Source organism: Psammomys obesus, unplaced genomic scaffold (genome assembly GCF_907164565.1).
Source record: "Psammomys obesus unplaced genomic scaffold, mPsaObe1.curated_primary_1811, whole genome shotgun sequence".
Lineage (NCBI taxonomy): Eukaryota > Metazoa > Chordata > Mammalia > Rodentia > Muridae > Psammomys > Psammomys obesus.
Window position 1 is genome coordinate 3440329 of NW_026596039.1, and position 7103 is coordinate 3447431.

At 42.3% G+C, this 7103-nt stretch overlaps 1 pseudogene; it reads left to right on the forward strand.

Moving 5' to 3' along the window:
- Positions 1–4529: 4529 nt before the first annotated feature.
- On the forward strand, positions 4530–6712 carry LOC129687566 (serine/arginine-rich splicing factor 3-like; annotated as a pseudogene).
- Positions 6713–7103: the final 391 nt, after the last annotated feature.

Sequence of the window (7103 nt, forward strand, 5' to 3'; positions counted from 1 at the left end):
TATCCTGCGGTTGGGCATCTGTCCCGCCTTGCCTCTGACCCTGCACTATGGTCTCTTGAAGCTGGTCCTCCTGGGTTTTAATCTCATTTCCTTCACTTCCTTAGTTACAGTGAGCAAATAATTTCACTCCGGCCACAATGTTTCAGTGAGTAGACTGGAGGAATGGCAGCATCTGCTTGGAGTGGAGTGGGCTACCTGTGGTGACACACCTCAAGCGCCTAGGGAATGGACACGCTTAGTGATTTCATCAACTCTTTTTCTGTCATTAGACAACCCTAAGTCAGCAGCCTGGAGAAACTTGTTAAAACACCTTCCTGAGGTCCCACAGACTCCGGTAGCTGCCACTGCATTGTACCTCTGAGGTCCTGTGTTTCTCTTAGCCTGACACAAAGGACTATTTGTCTGTCCATCCTGAAAATCTGAGCAGGTTTCAGGAGAAAGGGCCTCTTACTGCTAACTAGCAGAGAGAAAACATGGTTTGTGTGGGACATTCACACTGAGACAGTATCAGAAATGGGGAAGTCAGCCTGCATTGGAGTGGGGCAAGTAAAAGCCTTGTTAAAGTTGTCTTAATCAGAGAGAGAAAAAGAGAGAGAGAGAGAGAGAGAGAGAGAGATTGAGATTACATGATTTTTGCCCTCATAGGAGAGACAAGCAAGAGTTTATGTGTAAGAAACGGTTACGGAATCAATGCAGCAATGGATGATGACTGGTATAATGGAGAATGTTACTGGAAGGACATGCACCACAGGCAAAACTTCCGGTGAGCCACGCAGGCTTCAGAGAACACAGGGAAGCTGAGGAGAGTGTTGGAGAGCAAATGTTAAGTCCCTGGAAGCGGACATTGAATTGAGGCCAGATGGCAAGGGCAGAGGAGCTCCTTGAAGAACTAGCTGCTTTGGAGGAGGAATGAGGCCAGGCCATGGTTTTTATCATCAGGCGAGAGCAGAGTTGAATGCTAACTCAGCTATGCAGTGGGCCAGCAACCAAGGTGAAAGTGGCTCCTTCACAAAGCTCCTGTGACAACCCCGTGCGATGACTCTAAAATTAAGTCAGAGCCAGCAGCTAGCAAGCACAGCTGTGGTTTTCTCTGTTACCAAACACACCTCTTTGGAAGTGTGTTTTTATTTTCACGACTCTGAAAGATAGTAAATGCATTTTATTTTCACAATCATGCAAGAGAGTTTCACCTAGTCCTATGATACTCAGATTTTACTGTGTGTTTGTGCACGCTCTTGTGTGTATGCTCAGTGCCTACAGGGAAGTATGATGTTCTATTATTCTCTACTTCATTACCTTAGGACAGGGTCAATCACAAACCTAGAGCTAGGCTGGCAGCCAGCAAGCCCTGAAGATCTTCCTGTCTCCCTCTCCACAGCAGTGGGGTTACAAGGTCATGTATGACATTAAATGTGGGTGCTGGGCATTAAAATTCTGGTCCTCACACTTTCACAGAAATCATTCTTACCCCCTGAGGCCTCCTCAGACCTTACAATATTCAGATTTGTAGCTGACCAGTTGTGTATTTGTATAAACTGAAGCTTAGATTTGCAGCAAAAACTTATTATACTTTATAAACTCAACTAATGTGGTGCAGTGGCCTGTGGAGGTGTTGGTTATACCCATTTTGCAGATGAGTCAACTGAGTCATGGAGAAAAAAATATTCAGTGTGATGCAGTCAATAGATGGGGTTACCACTGTGAGTTCAGAATTTCCCTTCATCACAAGTGAACAGGCATGCTCACTCCCCAAAGTCTTCTACCCCATCCCTGCCCAGTTTGTTTGGAACATGTTTCGAATGTGTCAAATCATCATCATGTGAAAATTCAGTAAAGAAAGAATGCAAAAAGGCACTGCAAGGCCATCACTGTCTGCAAAAGGACAATTGCAAGAGGAATGTGAAATAGAAGCCAACATATTAGGTACATGTCTCAAAAATATCAAAACTCTATTATAGCAAGTAGACAGGGCTAAAGGGACTTGGTATTTGCTGCCCCTAGGTAAACCATAGACATGATCTAGAAGATATGTGTGGCTTATTGTAGAGCTTTTGGTTATTTTGACCAATGAGGCAATGATATAGGAGCTTCTATCAGAGATTTCTTTGCTCTACTGAGTCCTTCTAAAAGGCCTTGTCTTCCCACTGACTTGAAGGACCCTTTGAAGGAGCAAACCTAGTCGCTATGGTTCTTACTCATGAGAGAGGACTACTTCAAGTCCACATTTGGAGTTACTTTGGAAACTCTTCAGTCTCACTTTTGGAATTCAGGCGACAATGCACTTTAACTTCATCTTGAAGCAGATATAGTAAAAGATCAAAAGCTCAAGCGAGCTTAGCTCTTGACGATCTCTGAGGTATGAAAATGAGTGAAAAGCGCACCTGCCACTGTGTTTGCTTTATCTGAGCTCAGGATACTTGGTAATCCTTAACACTAGAAAGATTATTGAAGTCACTTTAGTATAACTCCAAAAACTGTCATCTGCTGTTCAGTGAAAAAATTGACAATGAAATCCATTGTCTAGTGAAAACTTTTCTGCTTGTGTTATGTGTGCTCCGTCCGCCTCAAACTGAAATGTGAGAATCACTGTTCTATTTTGTTGTCAGGCTAATGCTGGCTTTCTTACATATGTCTTCGAAACATGCCCAAGGTGACAGAACAACAGAGTGTTAGAACTGGGAAGAACCACACAGGATGGAGAGCACTGAGAATATGGTGGCTTTCTGCTAGAGAAGATAATGCATACAGAATCTCTGTCCAAATGGATCCAGAACCCTCGCTCTAGGCTTCAAGAAATACCATGCACACTGCAACTACATAATTTGTTCCCTTTACAGCCTTCTTTGGTAATCTCATTTGATGATGTGGTCAGCTTTATATTAGGGTCAATGATGCATCTGTTGACGCACTTGATGATGTATCTGGGGAACTTGATCCAATCCTAGGGCTCCAGGTCACCAGGAAGTGCCCATGGACCTTATTGGGCTGTCTTTAGAGAACACACGAAGTACACCTATTTGGTGGTATGCTGGCATGCTTGCAACCAGGAGACTTTCCTGACTCATCTTTTAAAGTTTATAAATTTGTGTAACACATGTTAAAGCCAATGGGGAGAGCTTATGGCTTAAAATGAAAAGTGGGGTCTCTGAGAGAAGTGCGGGTTGGGCAGAAGTTACAGGGAGTAGGGACGATTTTTCTGTGCATGAATGATGGAGGGGAAATTGCGTTGTTGCATCAGAAGATGGTGTCTACCGTGGCTGTGTCTTATCATGCTGCTCAGAACATTCAAAGGAGAGCACTAGATGATGCCGTGTGTGCTGATGTATGAGGGTTATGGCATTGGAAAATACTCCCAGTAAGCAACACGTAATTGAGATATTCAGCTTATCTGCCAAACGTTATTTGTTTTTCTTGGAGGGGGTAGAAAAATCATAAGAGACATAATTTGAATGACTTGGAAAAATATCTAGAAAGGCAAAGACAGACAACTTCTCCAGACTTGTGGCCATCTGGCCCAAGCTACTTGGTGAGTTCCAGGCCAGTGACAGAGCCTGTCTTAAAAGAATGTGGGTGGCACCGGATGAATGACACCCCAGAGTTGCTCTCTGGCCTCCATAAGTGTGTGCATGCAAACGTATATGAACAAACCAAATCAATAAGTAAAATAAATTCATTAGAGGCACTCAAGGGATTCTCAGACCCAACTTCGGTAGTCGGTCAAAACATTTTGAGATGTGGTTTAATTTTATGTCAGAATCCTGCTAAAAATCTAACGAGGCTGAGCTATTTGCTACAAATACATCCAAGGAGCAGGGAAGTCATTGCTCTAAGCCGGGCACCCTCTGATGCGCCCTTCAAGCTCCAGTGACACCCTCAGTCCGGTGGTCACACAGACACCCTACAAACTTTAACCCTAAGTCATAAACCTGGGGAAAGGACTGGTAGGGAGTGGAGTGGAGCTTAACAGGGATGGGAGGGAAATATAAGGGGGCCTGGGGGAGAGAGAACTCAGAATATATTATATACACATATGCAATTGTTAGATACCAAAATTAGTCCATTTAAAAGCAAAGAAAAAAAAAAAAGATTACAAAGAGATTTGGGAGCTAAAAAGTCCACGGTGGCCCCAACTGAGTAATGAAGTTTGGTCTCATTCACAGTTTTCTCACCAACCAACCACTTCTTCAAGCATTTTGACAACATGTTGTAGGGACAATATTTTCACAACCAGAAGGATGCAGAAAAAAAAAAATGCTTTCCAAGAGTTCATCAAATCCTGAGGTGTGGATTTTTATGCTGCAGAATAAACAAAACCATTTCTTATTGGCAAAAAAAGAAAAACAAACAAAAGACCATTGATTGCACTGGTTCTTATTTTGAGTAAAAAAAAAAAAAAAAAGTCATAGCCATTTTGAGGAAGAGAGAGCATGTCTGGAAGCAGAGCCAGAGGCGAGCTGGTGGGCCTGTGGGAGCATTAGCATTTGAGTTTCATCTTCTTGAACCCAGGATCCCAAAATGCATCATAATTCTGTCTGTTGGACTGTCAGGTTTATGTAGGTGATCTTCAAGACAATCAGAACAAGACTGAATTAGAATGGGCTCTTGGCTGTTACGGACCACGCCAAAGCATGTGAGTTGCTCAGAACCTTCCTGGCTTTGCTTCCCTTGAATTTGAAGATTCCCCGGGATGCTGCTGATGCAGTTGGCTAGCTAGATGGAAGAACACTGTGTGACTGATGTGTAAGAGCAGAACTGTTGGACCCTAAAAAAAGAAGTCGAAATCATGGCCCACCTTACATTTGGGGTCATCGTCCTTGAGCTGATTGCCATCAGAGGAGTCCTCCACCTTGGCACAATCTTCAAGAAGGAGAGGCTTCCCTCGGAGCAGGAGAAGGTCACTTTTCTAAGAAGAGAGAGGTCTCTGCCTCATGAGAGAAATCACAAGCTGTCTCGATCCTTTTCTAGGTCTCGTAGCCAATCTAGGTGAAATGAAAGGAAGAACAGTTTGCAAAAGCAGTGGTGTACAGGAAATAACTTCATTTGCAGGACTATGTACTGGAAATTCAAGTTTTGTCTGAGACTTCATAAACTGGTGCACTTTGAAGATTTTTTTTCTGTTCTCATTTGTTTTGTCACACTTGTTTTGGAACACTGACACACATAATGATGTAATTTTCTATAGTTTCAAGTGGCTCATATGAGGCATGGACTATCACGATTCATTTCTTTACAATGCACTCCTAAGCAAGACTGAGTTTGCTTTGAACTTTAGTTTTTCATTGACTGAAATAAGCCGAGATCCTGCCCCACCCCAAAATGTCACAGCATCGAGGGAGTGTATTAACTTTCAGTTGTACTGATGACTCAATGTAAAGAATGTAAATGTAAATTAATTGTAAAGAATTACTATGGTGCAGCAAGAAATTATTGTTAAAATTAACTTCCTTTAAATTACTCTAGACAACTGGGTATTACTTAGGCTCTAAAGTTCCCCCCCCCTTTGAAAATATCCAGTATCTATATGAGGAATTACATAGTTATTACTTAGTTTCAAATTAATGTGAACTTTCTATTTATGACTTACTAAAATCCTCTTTGTGCATTGTACTTTCAATTGTCATATTCCTGAAATAGACAAGGGTATCCATGGCCGCTTACATGTATGTTAGCCAACTGTGCCATTGAAATGTATCTGCAATCCTTCCATTCTGTCTAGCTATACTGATACCCCTCCTCAGTTTATATCATCACTAACTTTACCTAATTTTCACTTTGTGGGTCCTAGGGTGGACTTCTGTACTCAGTAGCCTCCTGACTTGCTAATTGGCATATCTTCACTTTCCAGTCTTCACTGGCATCTTCACTTGCCACATCATGGCCAAAGCTGCATTTCTCAAGGATTGTTAAATCATTCCACTCTTCTGCTCAGAGGATAAAATGTGAGTTCTTCATTGCAGTCTCCAAAACATCACAACACTCATAGTTTGATTATAAGGCATCTTGGGTCTCTCGAGACCAACCTAACACTTGGTAGCTTGCTAGAATCGCAGTGATCAGATGGCCCACAGGGGATGGGCTAGGGGGAAGACCATACCCTCAGTTTGGGAATACAGTCAAATCTTGGCATTAAGAAGGCAAGGCAGACTGCATCCAATGCTTTGTTGGTGTCCTCAGAGGATCATCTAGGAGGAGATTATATTAAGGTTGTCAAGCAATTAGAGTTCTTGCTGGGCTACTGACTCCAGGTGTGTTGAGGTCAAAGCCTTGTCTGGCAGCCCAGTGACTCCACCCACAATGCGAATCACCTGAGATCAGAGTAGAACTCTAGAGTAAGGGGAAACCTGCTTTCACTATGGCAGTTATTGGTTAGGGAAGAGGGAGAAGGCAGAGAGACTTTATCATGATGGACAGAAGTTTGCCCAATGTTGTGGACTTATCTCCTAGAAGCCTCATGAAAGCTGGATTCTTTTTGGCTCTCATACACCAAGGGATGGGTTCACCAAAATCTTGGACTTGATGAATTTTGGCACCACATGGGAGAGGTGGGGCAGTTGGGGTTTCCAGGATCCTGGCTCTGTTTGGAAGCTTGATTCATCCATCCTTGTTTTCTCTTTTTGCCCACTAACTTTTCATGTCCCTTCACTTTTTAGACTATGTTTTCAGGGGTTCAGCCAATACTAAAAGTGTAAAAGAAGAGAAAATCACCCACTAATATTCCTTTAAAATTAAATGCTGCCTAATTACAGCTATGTCATTGGTCATGCATCGTGTTTTACTCTATTTTTGATCTTTTGTGGCATTTAATTTTCTTTTGGGTTAAGGACTAGCATTTAGTGCCAGATAAACCCTTCACGTGAGCCTGGTGTGGTCTTTTCCTCATGGCTTCTCTAAGTGTCTTTTGATTCACCTGAACAATTAATGCCCTTTCAATATGTATTTCTCTTTTTCCTTCTTTCAGAAGTAGCACTAATTTTTTAGTTGTCTTTTGAATTTGCCTTTTTTGCTCTTATTAGATCAACTCTATTCTGGTTTCTTTATTATTTTATGGGGGGTGATTGGGACTGAGATACAGAATGCTTCATCCACATTTTGATTTCCTGCTT